Raw genomic sequence first — 18429 nt, 5'->3', positions numbered from 1 at the left:
AAAGGGGACAGGTGTCCCTGACAGCGCGGCGACGCCCCTATCATCACATGGATAGTCTGATCCTACTCTGTCACTGTCCCATTAATGTGGCAGACAACCATGAAGAAAAGGGGGCGGTGGCCCCGTTTGGACCGCTGGATCTGAGTGACCGCGGTCCCAAGGTTTAGATACTGACAGATAGGACCAGGCAAAAGAAGTGTAGCTGCCCCCTCCACCAACTTTTTGATTGATGGGACCAGGCAAGGACGACATGGCCACCCACTACACTTGCCCACTCACGAATGGGGCCGGACGAGAGCAGTTTGACTCCGGATGAATCGCCACAGGGTCGACCAAGCATGATGACGGACTGCGAGCCATAGCGTAATAATAGCCTATGCTACGGAGGTTGGTAAGACCATGGCGTTTGTGGTGTCCCCTTACTATTATAAAAGGAGGCTCTACCCAACCGTTCGAGGGGGACGGACCAGAAGAAGACACATCATAACTTTCCTCAGAAGCTTGTACGCATTGACTCATATAGTGCTCAAACAATAGGTGTAGGGTATTATGCCTCCCGGTGGCCTAAAACTGTGTAATTCCTCTTGCACATTCTTTTGATTAGGAGGTTTTCTTGGACCTGACTATGCACCCTTGGGCCGAAACTCTAAAGGGGTTCAGTAAACTCCCGCTCATGGAGCTCAGACTCTGACACGTGGGAATCTCGTCTCAGCTGTTCTTAAGAGATCCCTTCTATATGTTCAAGGCAAATCTTTGTTTGCATCATCCACCGTTTGTGTCCAATCACTTGGTTGCTTACTCTGACGTGGATTGGGTCATCTGTCCCAAGACGCAAATATCCATTTCAAGATATACAGTTTTTTGGGGAATAATCTCATTTCCTTGTCCTCTAGAAATCTCTAATTCCAGTGCGAGGCTAAGGGGTTGTTTGGTTAGCTACCACAAAGTGTCTAAGCTTGTCACAACTCAAGTTAGTCAAATTTAACCAATTTAGGTGTACGTTTAATATGCGCCATACTTGTAACAAGATTTTTTTAATATATACGACACACGTGTCAATGTCACAATAAAGTGTGGTAAATTTGTTATATTTTAGCTAAAGTGTGACTCCATCTTGTTAATCAAACCTTAGATATGTCAGCCAAAATATTATGATAACCTTAGACAAATTAAATATGCTAGGTTCTGTGTCTGCCAATGCCTAGTCGTGTTGTTGGCTCTGCTCTGTCAACTGTTTCCTGAGACCCATAGTTCTTCGACACAGGCAACTTTGATGTGTCGCGACAACGTCACTGCCGTATGCCTATCTACGAACAAAAATGAATTGAACGACAGCAACAATAGCAGTGAGTGGCTTCTGCCACCAAAGAAACAATTGCCAAATTAAAAGAAGTCACTCTCAATAAATCATGAGCTATTTGTCGAGTAATTTATCTCTTCGATCACAATGCAGATCACATACCCGCGTAGCCACCTCCAAGTGATCACTTTTTTTTTCTTTTGTAAGCTGTAGTGTTTGAATGCATGCACAAACTCATACCTGCACTCAGGCATACGAACACTAGAACTAACGTATACTACTAGACATACCGTCTAAAGAGATTCACAGAGGATGGCTCCATACCATAAATAGGGTAATGAGCTAAGGTCTTTGGATTCTTTTATGACCCTACTTAGTCATTAAATATTTTTAGCTTAAAAGGACCATAAAATTTTAATCCACAGTTTGTTGAAGCCCTCGCCTCAATTTTGCAGGCCAAAAAGTTTACCCTATTAGCATGCCCCTAGCCCCCTACATGTAACAGACTATATAGAGAAGTTAGGTTAATTCACTCGTGCGCATGGGCTGCTAACTCCTGGTCAATACTCTCCGTTCCAATGTGTAAGTACTTATGAGTTATTTAGAAAATACTAACATTTAGCTAGAAGATTATTCTTTCAGTCCCTGTAATGTTGACATTTTGAATTCCCTTTTTAAGCACCTAATTGATGTAGAATAAGTGGTATTAAAAATTATGTGAATCAGTGTAAAAATGTTTATACTATAATTAAGGCCAATCTCAATGGAAATTTTATGGGCAATAAATAGGGTGTCATGTAGATATTTTTAATGACTAGAAAACTACTCGTACGTTGCTATGGGTTTGCACAAGAATAATGTTATTACATAGTGGGTGGATGAAATTAAATCTTTTTTACATAAGAAACCGTGCTGCAACGCTAGCAAATGAATGAAACATGCAAGATGACCTTTCATTCATTTTATGCGTCGAAAACCTAGTGGTTTGAAAAAACGATGGGTGGAATCAGTGAAAGGGCTATCGATTGATTTTTCTTAGAGTCGTGACATTTGTCAAAACCCTATCAGTTCATAAGTTTGAATTTTGCAAACCTTGGAAGGAGCCAAGTACTGTATGCGGCGACGTACAACAGATACCGCCGTTTCCCGTTGTCCAGCCACGCAAGATCCAGGTCTAACACTATCCAAAGTTTCAAGCTTGCAGTAATTAAGCTGCAGTAATTAAGCATTGCCTCATTTGATCATGGCCACCACTGCTGCTGCTAGCGCTAGTTCTGCAGCCATGCAAGAAACCAAGGCGAGGTACTGGTCATCGTGCTGGTCATATTCAGAGCCTGTCCCGTCATCCGGTCCCACTTGGCGCTGGTCGGCCGCTCCTCCTCCTTCGGGTTTACTTCAATTCGCACACGGTGGGAGCCGCCTCTAGCTGTCCGCCATGCTCCAGATCTCCAGCTGGCTATATTTGCTTCCGCCGCTCCGCTGTCGCTCTACCGCAGTCGCAGGCATGGGATCCCAACCTCCTCCTCCTACACCGATCGCCTCGTTGAAGTGGCTGCCATGCTTGGTGGGTTCTACGCCATGACGTGCTTCGTGTACGGGCTGGGTTCACAGGCGCTGCCGCTGTCTACGTCCCTATTGCTGGCGACACAGCTTGCCTTCACCGGAATCACCGATTCACCGTCATGTTTGTGGGGCTCTGCTTCACCCCATCCTCGATCAGCCAACGCCGTCGTGCTGCTCACCATCGGCCTGACGGTGCTGGGATCACTACTCGGTCCATCGTTCATGAAGCCAGCGGGCCATTCCTCCAAGGCATACCGAACTGGACAGGGTTCTGCGAGGCCATCGCCGCTGCGGTGCTCGCCGGGTTGGTGCTTCCCCTTGTCGAGGTCACCAAGGCTAAATACGACCATCGCACCGGCCCCGCCGCGAGGGTGCCCCTACCCTACGCAAACATGATGTAGATGCAGGCGGTGATCGGCGCAAACGACACTGTGGTGTGCGACCAAGTACTACCTCGTCCTCGTGTGGGAGTGGGACGCCGTGTCGTGACCGACTCGGAAACCACGCGCGCTGCGGACGGGCGAACCGACAGACGAAATTGGTCGGCAGAATCGTTACCGCTTTTTATAATAGTATAGATATAGATGTGGCAAAATATTAATGAAGAGAGAGATAAAATGAGTTTTATGGGGATGAAACCTTCTATGCACTGTTACCTAGATAACTTATGTCTTTCATATGACCTAAGAAATAACCATAGATGAAACTATGCATTGAGATAGGGGTATTTTATCCTAGTTTCAAACTTTTTAGATGACATGTCACTCTAGGTAATCGTGTCCATGAAACTTATATTGAGGATGGCCTAATACAAAAAATTCAAATTTATAAATAGTTATATTTTAAATCAGAGAAGTATACTGGTGCCTCAATGAGACAATACTGAAGGAGTTTTAAAAAAAAAAAGAGACAATACTGAAGTATCAAAGGAACTGTTGCTCTTGGCCCCTTGGTGATACTTGAGAGAGTTAACAGGGACCCTTTTCGCCATTCTTTTTGTGAGTTGTTAGGGCATCTTTAGTGTATATTTTCTTTGTAAATGCTAAGGATGGGCATATCATGAGGTGTTAACTTGGTCAAGTATGCTTCAATGTTTAGACGCATATAGCTTAGACTAAAGTGAGACTCATTAAGATAAAAAGATGTTATTCTTCTCACCTTTATCCACCATGCAACATTAAATATTTAGCTAAAATATTTTTTTAATCTTAGCACTAGTTGCCTAAATAAACAATGGGTGCTTAGAAAATTTAGCTTAGCACCCTTTCTCCCATGTATAGCATCCATCTCATACATTTCTCTCTCATCTATGCATCTTCTTAGCCTATACATTGGGGCTGCTCTTAGTGGCATAGGCGTCTTCTTTTGCTAGCGGTGTGCATGGAAGCAGTTTGGATGATGGCACACACCCTGACACCCCGAATAAGCGGTGTAGATGACCTACGACGACCATTATTTTTATATGAGTTGGTTGTGTGAGGACGGTGGGAAACCACGTGTGAAAACCCTGCCAGGTCATTGGCCGGGTTGATGACGTCGATGCCCATGGGCATTGTTGTCCTCCTTGGAGGTGTCGTTCTGGCTTTAGTCCCTTTCTACCCACACTGATCTCTAGGTGAAAACCTTGTTCTGTCTTGGATGAGCAATGATGAAATTTCATATTGCGTCCTCCTTGAGGTGCCGCTTTGGAGAACCTACCTCATGCAGCGATGGTTGCTGATGCCCTTCTTTGTCAACTTAGTAATTGTGCAAGCTTAGAAGGTTTGATGAGGCCTTGTTTCCTTGTTTCCTGCTATTCTGAAAGTGGTCTTGTAGATATCTTCATTTGTTTACACTCTGTGGAGTCAATTCTGCTTTATTTTTGGGGTGCGATATATCCTGACAACGATGGCATACTTCAGTCTTTGGCTTAGTGCTCTTGCATCGGTCATATGGAGAAAACAGTGCTTTGGTGGCTCTGACTGACGTCCATCATGAGGAGTCAGAGCTGGTTATTCATCTTGGTGGCATGATTAGCAACATTGACACGTTTATTATGAAGTCAAAGCTATCGTGTCATTTGGACCACAAGGTTTGCAACGATGGCATGGTTTCCCAAAGTTGAAGCTGACATGTCGCTTTCGTGGAAAGCTTATATTTGTTGTCAATGTTGGACTTCATCGTTTGGCGAGACTTCTCTTGTCACGAGCTATTTTTTTCCTATAATCCTGTCAGGATTTTTACCCTGTATGAATGAAATAAAATTGATAGTTATCATATCGGTTTGGTTTCTTAAAATTAAAAGTGGGGACGGTCACAATTACCTTATGTTTTCGAGGAAATAATATCTTAGAAACAAATAGGCTCTTTCAGTCAACATTATATTACACCGAAGACATGCGCATACTACTAATCAAGCATAAGTGGCGAAGGTTTAAGTAGGCCCCTCTCCAAATCTTATTAGGGGTTATTTTTGTTTTTTAAAAGAAAAAGAACAAACGATATATTTACAAACAAAAAATTATTTGTAAGTAAAACTTTTATATATGTGTTCATAGCGATCTAAAAGTCAAAGCTAAAAAATAAATTACAATAAAAAAATCTCAATATTTAATCCAAATTTAAAATTGAAAATTCAAATTAAGCATAAGCAAAAACCAAAAGATGAGGTACTAGGTCTCTTCCATATTTAAATCCTCACTAGCAAGCAAGCTCATGAATGTCTCTTAATATATGCTCATTAAATTTCAATATAGCTCACTACATTTATTTGGAAATGCAGCCATATGTAAATTTTTTTTTGGCGCGACGAATACACAACAAGCTGTTGCTAAGTGCAAGAGCATGATTAGCTAAATTATACGCATTCCAGATTGAAAAATACTATAGCCAGTTGCTGAAGTACCGTTATAGTGTAGCGGTGGAATTGTAATTGCTGGATTATTCTGTTAAATACTATGCAGATGCCTTGATTTTTTTTTTTGAGAACCAGATGCCTTGAATTGAATGAGATCCTATGGCAGTGCTCCTACACGGCTACACACCGGATTCACGTTCTGCTACAGAAATCTCTGTACAGGGATCTGGTACAATAATTTTGCTACAGTGCTGAAAGGAATCATATCCTTCCATCGTAGATCCTGCAAAGCTAGTGGGACTGTTTCACTTACCGTCGTCGTGTCACTTGCGCAGTGCTTTCATTATCGTCTGTATCGCTTTATTATCGTCTGTATCGCTACATGCTCACTGACGTGGAAGAGAGAGGATAGGAAAGAGAAAAGTGGTTGTTTTCTATGGAGGCAGCAAAACATCAACTCTTGGCGCATAAAACGAGGAGACAACTAGAAAATTTGCTTTGTACATGTGCTGACTCTAATTAAAGGCGCTGATCAGATGAAATGTGAACGGAGAATTAATTAGCCTATAATTATGAAGAGTCAGCTTAAAAAACTGTCATTTGTATGAGAAGTTTTTTCTGTTGTCTTGGTTTAGAGATAGAGTTCATAATAGACTCTACTCTTAAATATGCCCTTATGGTCGCTCTAGGGAGCGTTTCTATGTTCTACTATCTCTCTGTCCCATAATATATGGAATTGTAACTATTCATTTATAAATTTTGATCATTTGTCTTATTCAAAAATTTAGTGTAAGTATAAAATTTTATAAGTAATACTTAAACTACTTTTAATAAGAAAAAAATAATAAACAAAATAAATAATACTTTCAATTTTTTAATAAGACGAGCAGTCAAACATTACAAAAGAAGTCAAAATCCCTTATAATCTGGGAACAAAGGGGCAAAATATAAATATTTATAGAATTAGAATTAGACTCTTGCTCGTGGACGACGGTAAAAAAATTATGATTGGTTAGGAAAAATGTAGGTGAGAAAATTGAATGAAAAATAATTGTGGTTGGTTATGATGATTAGATAGGTAAAGAAATAGTTTTAGTTTAGAACAAGTCATGGTAGCATAAATAACTCTATTTTAGAACGAATGAAATACGAAATAACATCTAAAGAAGATGCACTATTTACTTGTAAATGACATTCTGCAAGTAACATATATTATTTCTTTGTCAAGCATGTTAACCGATTCTAGACACAAACCCAAATCTCTAATCACCTATGCAACTGATTACATCTCCTATAAACATCTATAAATGCTTGCTTAGTTGCTTTCAATATAAATAAAAAATCGAACACATATACACAAGACTATGTATGTACAATTCCCCAAATTGATGAACCATCCAATCCAAGCCTTCAGCCGCTCGCAGCGATCCGGCGCCTCCGGCGATCATGGTCGAGGCAGCGGAATCCTTCGACCCAAACAAGAGACAGCGTGGCCATGGCGCAGGGCTCGCCGGGACGGCGATCCTTCGGAAGCGCCGGACTTGTCATGGCGGCGGCGAGCGCGGAGCAGCTGGCCGGAGTCGGGAGAGCCTTGCCGAAGACGGGATCGCGGATCATGGGGTTCTCCGGCCTCTCGGGAGGAGGGCCAGAGAATATCGGAGCGTGCATCCCAGGCGTTGGATCCACCATCTGCAGAAATGGACGGTCCAGATGCATTCCACGTGTTACGGTCCGTTTATCAATGTTGATATTCGTTCATCAGGCACAATTCTTGGCTCTTGCCACCGCTAGCCGAACCGCTGAACATAGGCAAGATGGGCATTTAAGCTGAAAAATAAGCTGGATGGATATTGACACGCGTAATGCCGGGCACGATTTTCTTTGTTGGGCACAGATATATACTACTCCCTCGTCTTGATATTACGAGTTTTTTCTATTCTCTCTAGATTTATTAATTAATAAATACATACGATTTATATATATTAGGTCCTATTTACTTTAGGTAACTAATCCATTAGTTACTTCACTTTAGTCTCTTTTAGTCCTAAAAAATCCAAACATATGGGACTAAAATGGACTAAATTGTATTAGTCTATTAGTCCCTTCCAGGGATACTTATTGGGACTAAAACTTCCTTTGACACATGCTCCATAACCAAAATTTCTATATATGATGTACTTTTAATCATTTTTAGTCTCTCTAACCAAACAGTAGGACTAATTTTTAGTCCTATAGAGAACCAAACACCACCAGTATCCATATAAATTAAAAAAAAACTAAAATGTTTTAAGTTGTGAAATGAAGGAAGTACATAGTTTGCCACCGTTCTCAAATGTGTCAAATGGAATGAAATTGAAGTCAAAAGGTTGTCGTTATGGGTTAAGCAAGTTCAATTCCTTTTTGGTTGCATTCTTTTGGAAAATGAAGATGATTTTATTGATAAATATTTATTGGTATAAATAATTGTATTAAACTACTGTAAACAAAGTTAGAAATGTATTTAAAAATATGATAAAATATTATATATATATATATACACACGTTATGAAAAATATTGTTTAGCTGTAACAAGTGCAATATAATCAATAAAAAATCTAACAGAACAACATAAGTAAATGTGGCTAGATGAAGCAATTTCAATTCTTACTAAGCCAAAAAGGTCAAGAATGCTTACACGCAACAATAAATAGGTTTAGGGGTTGTTTAGATAGGGCTAAACTTCTTAGCCCCATGTCACATCGAATGTTTGGACACTAATTTAAAGTATTAAATATATACTAATCAAAAAACTAATTTCATAAATGAGAGCTAATCCACAAGACGAATTTTTTGAGCCTAATTAATCCATAATTAACAAATGTTTACTGTAGCATTACATAGGCTAATTATGGGTTAATTAGACTCATTAGATTCGTCTCGCAAATTAATCCAAGATTATGCATGAGTTTTATTTATAAACTATATTTACTTGTCTAAACATTTGATGTGATTTAGCTCCTAGAAACAAACACCACCTTAACATTCAACCCCAAATCTACAAATACAACTTGCTTTTCAAGTCTATACATACAACACCAAAATGAGTGTTGACTGTTCAGTAGTTTTAGATATACGAAAACCGACCGTACGCTTCATTTTTTTTTTCTGAACAGGGCAGTACTACGTTTCAGTGTTTCATCATATTGCTGCAGTTGCATCCGTCCGAAAAGTTAATACTAGCCAAATGTACCGGCCAAATTTCTGGAGCAATATTACGTACGGGTGCTGTTCCAGTACGTGCGCGCGACGAAGCAAAAAGCAACACACAAGAGAACAGAAGAACGAATAGATGCGCGGCAGAGGGAAACAGTAACGGCGAATCCAAAAGAATCAGAACAGCAACAGTACCTCGTGTACCAGGGCGCTCTGTTCAGCGTCAAATCCCACGCCCCCACCGCTGCCGCTGCCGCTGCGCGAGATGGCCAAGGAAGGCAGCTGGTGTGGTGCCGGCCGGGGCAGCATAGGGACGATCGCTCCGCCCCCATTATTAGGTCTTCCTGCAATGCAATGCCGATGCGATGCGTTTTCGGTGGCGTTGATAGCGAGAAGGAAGGAGGGAGGGAGTACGTATTGTACGGCAGGAGGAATCCCGAAACGGTGAATTTATAGCGCGGCATGGCGGTATAAGGTAAGAGCAAGTTCAATAGTAGTATATAGCCAGCTACTAGCTGTCTGGATTCAATTCATGTATAGCTAATTTAATAGTTAATTTATGCCATAGTTACCTATAAAACATATATTACTATGTCCTACATGTCATATATATATTGTATCTTGCAGTCCATACTAGAGCTGATTATAAATTTTTAGCTCACTACTCTTCTCATCTTTTGTCTCACTAAAATATATTTACAACTAATGGAAAGTCCAGCTAACAGAGGGATCCGCCATCAAAAGAGTGGCTGGTGGTACTCCCGTGTCGGCGCGCGTGTGAGATTCCTCTGCGAGATGTGGTGTGTGTCGTGCTGCGGCCTGCGGAGACCGTGGGTCGGGGCCGCCTGCCGCGGGGGTCGGTGCGGCGGCAAGCGGCACGGCCACACGGGTTGACGGGCGGGGGGTGGTTCGGCCGAACGGACGCGCAGGTTGGGTCAACTACGCCGGTGTGGGACGGCTCCGATGGGTGGGGGGTGCTGCTGATCACCGTTGGTACCGACTACCGAGGGGCTGACTCGATTGATCCAGCGGTGCCGCGGTGGATCCGAAACTTAAAAATTCTATAAGAAACTAAAAATTGTATAATAATCAGCATTAAGGGGATACATATGCTAATTATACCGTTTCTTAAATAATAAAAATAATTTACATTTCGGGCATTCGTTAGCCACACAACTAACAAGTCCTCAAATTAAACAGAGAAATGTGGTGATGGGACACCATGATATAACGTTAAAAAATCACGTAGTTCATCCTTTCAAAAATGTTAAAATTTCCATAATTTAAATATGGTAGCATAGGATAAACATTTCTAATACTATATGTCTCATCAATTAATTCTCATTTAAAATTCTTCTAATTTATCCACACCTACCCTTGACCAACATATATTCCTCATTTATTGATGATATTATAATCTTTTATTTTTAACCTTAACCCTGATTAAATAACTCTGAAATAGTTATATTTTAGACAACTCTGGAATGGTTATATTATAGAACATAGAGTATATTCTGGTACACAGTTATATGGTTACTACTTACTATGACATCTAAAGTGCATACAACATTTGAGTATTAATTATAGGAGCTACATTACATATATTATCATGTTTTTTCTGGGAAGCCAATTGAAACAGACGAAGATAATCTGCATAATTTTAGGCCAATTTCCATTGTCGAAATCGATGTAATAACGGCAAGACATAAAAAGCACTAGCCTCAATCAAAATAATTTTCTTAATGGATCTAGGCAAGCTCCTAAGACAATTGCCAAGAAAATATCTTCTACATTATGGGAAGGTGGATATTAAAGGTAAAAACGACACATCGCCAAATCCACAATATGCATGGGAATCAAGAAACGATATTAAATTGTATCTCGTGTATCAAAAAAATAACCTTGCGTGTTTTCTCCGTATCCCTAATTGTTTGGTACTACCTCTGTCCCATAATAACCTCATTTTTCGTTTTTCCGTGTCTTTGACCATTTGTCTTATTTGAATTTTTTTGTAATTAATATTTTTATTGTTACTAGATGATAAAATATGAATAGTATTTTATACGTGACTAATTTTTTTAAATTTTTGTACAAAATTTTCAAATAAGACGAATGCTCAAAGATTGGATACGGAAAAACGAAAAATGAGGTTATTATGGGACGGACGCAGTAGGTTATTTTCGTTAGGATTATTTTTTTTTAAAAAAATCACCATTCTCAGTGGTGCCTTATTTAACCCGGCGAATTAGACGCTTACGTCTGATATACCATATAGTTATAACTTTATGTTACTGGACTGATCACGTATTAGAAAACACCCCTCCACACATAAACTGGTGTTGATTCTGGCAGTCCATTCATTCTATCCTTCATCCTGAAAATAGAGGATGAATGATAAAATTGAGCTCCAGCAAAACATTTATCTCATCCTCTATTTTTGAAAACCTTATATTTACATGTTCTCTCTTCGTCCTTCAAGGATGATGTCATATATAGATAATCTACTAGAGTACAAAGAAATATGAAGGATAACACTATTTTAGATGATAATCCAAATGAAACTATGAATGGCTAAATTTAGATGAGTTATTGGGATACTCTAAGAACAAACAGCAACGATTATCCTCAAGCTAACACTGTTTTTATTACCACCAAGTGTATTATCTTTGTTCTACGTACATATGCATTTGGTTCTTTCTTTTAGTGTAAACCAATTTGGATCAGACCTCTGTGGTTGAAGTCATGTGACTTTGTCACTGACATGTGAGCCCAACGGATCTTGGACAACTTCATTTAACTATTAGTCCCCAATGTTTTCGCTTATGTGTATGTTTATAAGCTACTATTTAAATTTTTAACCTTAAATTCTTTAATTATAGTTTATTTTTTAGTTTTGACTTTTAGATCTCTAAGAACACATATATATAATTTTTTTATAAATTATATTTATTTCTAAATTTATAGCTTGGCTTTTTCCCTAAATATACTAAGGCCATGTTCGTTAGTTAGAGGAATAGGTTAACTTACCCAGCGTGGAAAATATAGTAATATATTAGTACATAATCAATTAATTATTAATTATTAAAAAATATAAAATAGACTAATATGATTTTTTAAAGCAACTTTCTTATAGAAAATGTTTGAAAAAAATACATCATTGGAGAGCGTGCGCGCAGAAAACGAGAGGATAAGATATCTTATCCGGCCAGCCGAACGCGGCCTAAACAATCACCCGATTTATATTTACTATTGACAGATGGAGACGTGGACGTGCATGTAAGCTAGAACTGTTGAACACCATCATGTAAGCTTGCATAATGTAGATTTCAATCAAGATAAAATTTACACAAAAAAGGGTTTTCGCCTTTATCAAATATAGTTTTCTATCGGTGTATACCTGCCATTTTCAGTAAACCAATTCTGAAGAATATAATTCGAACTAGAGATCTTTTACCGTACAATATACTCATAATATATACCGCCAGTATAAATAAGGACACGTTTAAAATTTGCTGCAATATAAAAAGGATAGTTTAGTAACATGGCGATTTGGGGCTGTTTGGTTAAGAAGAAATTGCCTGCCCTCAAGCTAGCAAAGTGGCGTTTGGTTGGTGCCCTAAGACCTCAAACCTCCGGTAAGCATAGTAAAAAAAGGGAAAATTTCTTGCATGCCCTCCAAATATTAGCTTATCCCCTATGTGCCCCTGAATGTTTCTAACTCTGCACGCCCTTGAATTTTGATTTTAATCCCTTCCATGCCCTTTTGGTCAATTGACCGTTAGTTGACCGTTTATTTTTTGTAAAAATATCAATTTTGCCCATTATGCCTAGGAAGAAAAATAATAGGAGTATGTGGAATATAGTATTAAAAGATGTAAATTTGTTGTGTGTGGCTATTATATTCTTTACGGTGTAATGTATTATTCGTGACAAAAAATTTTTATAATAATAAAAAATATATTATTTTATTAAAATACACATAATGCATTTTTGTGATAGTAGTACACAATAGATTTGCTATGTGTCGTATAAATTAGAAAATGCTAACTTAAATTTATTATGGTTACCATTTAAAAATGTTACACATATTTTTAATATATATTTAAAATCTTAATGCTTAAATACCATAACTTAAATTTACAATGGTTACCATTTAAGAATCTATTGTGTTACCCATATTACTTTCTCATACATCAAATTTATTGTCATACAACAAAGTATTAGATTTTAATGTGTGAATACTTTATTTCCTATTTCCTTACCCATCAGGGTTAAAATTGATATTTTTACACTTATTTAACGGTCAACTCATGGGAGGGGTATAGAATGGATCAAAACAAAAATTTGGGGGTATATAGGAGAGTGACCAAAATTCATGGGTATACAAGGTATTGGCTAAATTTTCAGGGGCATGGAAGGAATTTTCTCTAAAAAAATCGGACCGAACAAATGAGTCAACCGGGAAAACCAGAACGTACAAACTCGGTGGTTCGGTTCTGCTCAAAGACCATCCCTGCAATTGAACCGATAAAAAAATGGTGAACCGACTGTTTTTCGGTGAACTGGACGTTTTTAAGTGAACCGAACGGTTTTTTTAAGAATTGAACATGTTTTTTTAATCTGTCCTATAGAAGTATTGAATTATGAATCTATTAGGTTGATGTACTATATTTTTTGATGTTGCGGTTATGACATATATCAGTTTATTTATTCATATTTCCTAATTTGCAATGGCTATATATTAAAAATAATATAGATTAAATTAAATATTAATAAATAAAATTCAGCGGTTCAATCGGTGATGGGGTAGTTCGTGAGTCTCGTTCGGCCTAAGAGCAACTCCAAAAGCCTAGGTATAATCCTGGGTAAATTTGGAGTTTTACGAGAACCATAAAAAATATTTCCTCCATATTTTTTTATATGACGCCGTTGACTTTTAAGTTCACGTTTGACCATTCGTCTTATAAAAAAAGCTATATAATTATTAATTATTTTGTTATAATATGATTTATTATTATAAAAACTTTAATTATGCATTATAATTTTATATATTTAGATATAAATTTTGAATAAGACGAATGGTCAAACGTGATTGTAAGAGTCAACGGTGTCATACATAAAAATATGAAAAATATGAAGGGAGTAGAAAACTTCTTAAACCGTGGGTTAACCAACAGAGTATAAATCTTGACTATCCATATTTAAATCACCCCCAACGTCAGATCGTTTTCCTGACAAGGTGATTTGTTTTCCGCTCGTTCAGTCCGATGAGACGATCTGGACGCTGCCGCCGTGACATCGACGCCCAGGGGCAGTGCAGGTAGGGCCTCGAGTGCGACGGTATGGAGTGAGATCGCGCTGCTTTTCCATTCATGAGCTTCTACACTCGTGGTTCATATGCTTCACAACTCAAACCATGGGAAAGGTTACGTGCATTTGTTCGTTTTTGACCTGACAGACAAGTACTGCCGAAACCCTGACGCAATTAAATGTTAACAGCTTTGGTGTTTGCTTAATTAGGCCTTGTTTAGTTCTCAAAAACTTTTTTTAAAAACATCGCATCGAATATTTGGACATCTAAATAAAACATTAAATATACATGAACATTAAAACTAATTACACAGTTATGGAGAAAATCATGAGACAAATCTTTTGAGCCTAATTAGTACATGATTAGCTATAAGTGCTACATTAACCAATATGTGCTAATGACGGATTAATTAGACTCAAAAAATTCGTCTCGCAGTTTCCAGGTGAAATCTGAAATTTGTTTCGTAGTTAGACTACGTTTAATACTTAAAATATGTGATCATACACGTCGATGTGACATGACTCCCAAAAACTTTTGCCAACTAAACGCAGCCTTAGTTGAGATTTGCTGATAAATAGTCATATCCAAATGCGCACTATCTAATGTGTTTGTTGCATTGTACTATCTATCGCATCCTTTCTATCTTATCTGAAGCACAAATCCCATACCTAATATATCCTGCAAATTCTCAGAATTCACACCATTCCCACCCTGATTGGTGTGAATTTTGGGCTATAGCTTTACGTTCACAAGTTTGATGATCTGTATCTTTACAGAATACAGATCATTCTAGAGACAGATTGCACCTCCAAACCAAAATGATCCTGCTGCTGTTGGCTTCTAGCGGAGCTGATGCTTGAAATTCTTTCTTCTGATGCGCAATTTAATCAAAGAAGAGAGTTCACCAATGATGGCGCGGCTGCGGCGAGGGCACGATGGCGGGATGGCGCGGGCACGACAGGGCGAGGGCGTGACAGGGTGATGGCGGACGGGCAAGGGCGCCGGACGACGTGTGGGCGACGGCCTGTGGGCGGGAGCCGCACGCGGGAGATAAAAAAACATACGAACGACGCCTCGGACAAGTGGGACGAAGGGAATGGCGAGCGCGGCCGACTCGCGAAACATACTGAGCGAACACAATGATATTGCTAGCCAGATAGCGAACGTAGCGAGATGAGGAGCCTATTGGATTGTGATTTCTCTCAAGTTTTTCCTTTTTTTACATAAACAACTCAGTTTATATAAGCTTTTGGAGTTGCTCATGCATCATCCATGGCACATCATTAGCGTGAACCTGTTAAATTTCGAAGGAGTGGGCCAAATAGCGTGCCTGGATGGACCATTACCTATTACATTTCTGGATGATTTTGGCCCATTATACACCGCTATTAGGTTTCGGCTCATCTCTCATCCGGGCCGAGCTCGCCCATCGCCGCCGCCGCCAGGATCGCGCATCGCCGGCGCTACCAGCATCGCCTACCGCTGCTGTCGTCACTCGTCACCACCAGGGTTTCCCCACCGCTGCCGTCGCCAGCTTCACCCCTCATCATCGACGTCGCCAACTCCGGCCCCCACCGTCAAGACCAACTCCACCGCACCACGACCACCTAGCTAGCAGGGTCTCATCTTCACTCTGCTGCCATTCAGCCGCTAGATCCGCAAGGTGAGGAACCCTCCTCTATCTCTCTCTCTCTCTCTCTCTCTCTCATGTTAAAATGCGCTTGTAACTTTGATCTGCCCAGTTTGCGTGCGTAGAAGAGGATACACAACGGCGAACTTAAATGTCGGTTTCGCATATAGATCAGTAACCCATTGGTGTTATAGTTGCACATACAAAGCCGTTGCATAATCCAAGTGCTTGCAAATAATTCGCAAATCATGATCAGACCAGTCTGTGCAGTACAACCCAAATGGCCTATTGGGATGCCTAGATCATTGAACAAATGGCCAAACATCACATACTGCAGAAGTACTTTTGCATCCCTATAACAGTTGATCACTTAAAAAAAGGTCTTGCTAGAACAATTGTCTGAACCTTTGTGTTTCTTTTTGCTCCTATTATTTTGGTGGAGTTTGGAACTGTGCTCAACTCTCGTCATATATGTTGAAAGTATGCTGCAATCTGTTAGTAATATGCTGCGATATATTACTCCGACGCTATGTGTATGCTGCAATATATTGTGTTCTCCTATGTGTATGCACTGTTATGTTCAGCTCATAGCAGTGTTGCTTAGTTGTTCTCAGGACAGTATTTACCCAAACAAGGCAAAAGAAATATGGTTGTATTGAAATACAGCCAGAGAGATTTACAAGGGTTTTCTTGGTGCACCAGAAAATACAAGTGTATTTTTTTTTCAAAGTTCCAATGCACGCCTAATTAATATAGTTTGCGAGTTGCTATAGTGATATAGCAATTGGCCGATGCGTGCCCCCGCCGTCATCGCTCAGACGTCGCCCCCATCAACTTGCTGGATCCTAGTAGGGATGGCGGGTTGGTCGACCCGTGGATATTTTAGTGTCGATTCTAGAAGTAAACTCATTTTTATTGTGTGGTGAAACTTAGTTTATTTTTCTTAAACCAGAGTAAGCAGGCCTCCTCCTGTGCTTGAGTAAGCAGATTGATTTGAGGAGTGTCAAATGCATTTTCTGGGTTGATTTGCGTGGATTGAAATGTTCAAGACTTGCACTGTTGACCTCCTAAATTTCAGTTGTTTATTTGGTATGATTAGTTATTGTTTCCCTCAGATCTAGTCACTTTTAAGTTTGCTACACATGGATATTTGTTGTCTCATGGATTGTGTTCAGTGTCAGAGTAGAGTTTTGGTGCTATTTATTTTTTTCATCTAACTATATCTGGGCTTATTCAATATAGACAATCAAACAAGTACATCTGTATGTCTAGAAACACAGGCCAAACTCAGCCTACATAAGAGAGATGAGCCAGGCCAGAGGGATATGGGCAATCAAACAGGCCCTAAGGCTCACCTGCATTTGTTGAACATGCTCAAATCTGTTTTTTTACTGTGTCGATGCAGGCTGTAAACCCATAGTTCCGTATTATCTTGGATAACATTGGAATAGATGCATTTTGCTGATCTTTTGTTAGCATAAGTTGCTGATGCAATATATCCACTCAAATATGCAATTCGTTGCTGATTAGAAATTTATAATACTAACTCATGTGTTGATTCATGGTGCATACCTATTTATCCTTGATTAGTGCAATGCCTGACCAAAAAGTACTACTGTTCTTTTTCACTTTACTGTCCTGAATTTCAGCTTACAATTCAAATTGCTTTTGAAAATCATAGTAATATTAGTGCTTCTGTTCTCTTGTTTTGAGCACTTGTATGTGTATCGATATCCTATGAATCCTCGACTAGTTCACTAATGTGACCTGAGTGAAATTTGTTTCTTTTTACTGTACTGTTTCTGTCCTTGTTTTGAATGTCACATTACGATTCCAATTGATTTGCAAATCGCGGTAACGTTATATTCTCTTCTGCTCTCTTGCTTTTGAGAACTTGTATGCATATCTCAACCAGCTAATATTGTCCTCTTTCTCACTTGTTATCTTGCTACAGGGATTTCCAGCAACTATGGTGATTCCTCCACCAGAAAGGGCAGCTAGGATCACGCGGTTTTTGAAGCCCTACCTGCTGAGGATGCATTTCTCAAACAAGTATGTATCTGCCCAGGTCATTCACACCCCAACAGCAACGGTTGCATGTTCCGCGAGCTCACAAGAGAAGCTGCTGAGGCCGAACATGGACTCAACTCGCGATGTCGCTGCTGCTGCGAAGATCGGAAAGCTGCTCGGCGAGCGGCTACTGCAGAAGGGCATACCTGCAGTTTCCATCCACATGAAGAGAGAGCAGAAGTACCACGGGAAAGTGAAGGCTGTTATAGACCATGTAAGAGAAGCTGGAGTCAAGCTGTTGTAGTCTTCTTGAAAAACATAGATCTTGATTAGAGTTTCCGCGTCCTGTTCTTCTGAATCTCAGGCCAATTTGCAAAAAAAATGTCAGGCGGGGAATTTTCATTTCAGTAATCATGGCATCAGATAAATTTGTTCCTGGTGAATAAAGTGGGTTTTGTGCTTTTTCACCCCCAACATGTCTGATTCATGTACAAAATTATCAGTAACTTGCTTTTTGTACGCTCCCTTGAAACAGCTTCTCAATTTCCCTTAACCGTTTCAACTGTACAGAAATAAACCGTTTGACT

At 39.5% G+C, this 18429-nt stretch overlaps 1 pseudogene; it reads left to right on the top strand.

Annotated features, from left to right (window-relative positions):
• Window positions 1-399: 399 nt before the first annotated feature.
• Window positions 400-18146, top strand: LOC102699554 (annotated as a pseudogene).
• Window positions 18147-18429: the final 283 nt, after the last annotated feature.

Source organism: Oryza brachyantha, chromosome 1 (genome assembly GCF_000231095.2).
Source record: "Oryza brachyantha chromosome 1, ObraRS2, whole genome shotgun sequence".
Lineage (NCBI taxonomy): Eukaryota > Viridiplantae > Streptophyta > Magnoliopsida > Poales > Poaceae > Oryza > Oryza brachyantha.
Note: the sequence above shows the minus strand (reverse complement) of the source record. Positions and strands in the feature narration are given on the sequence as shown.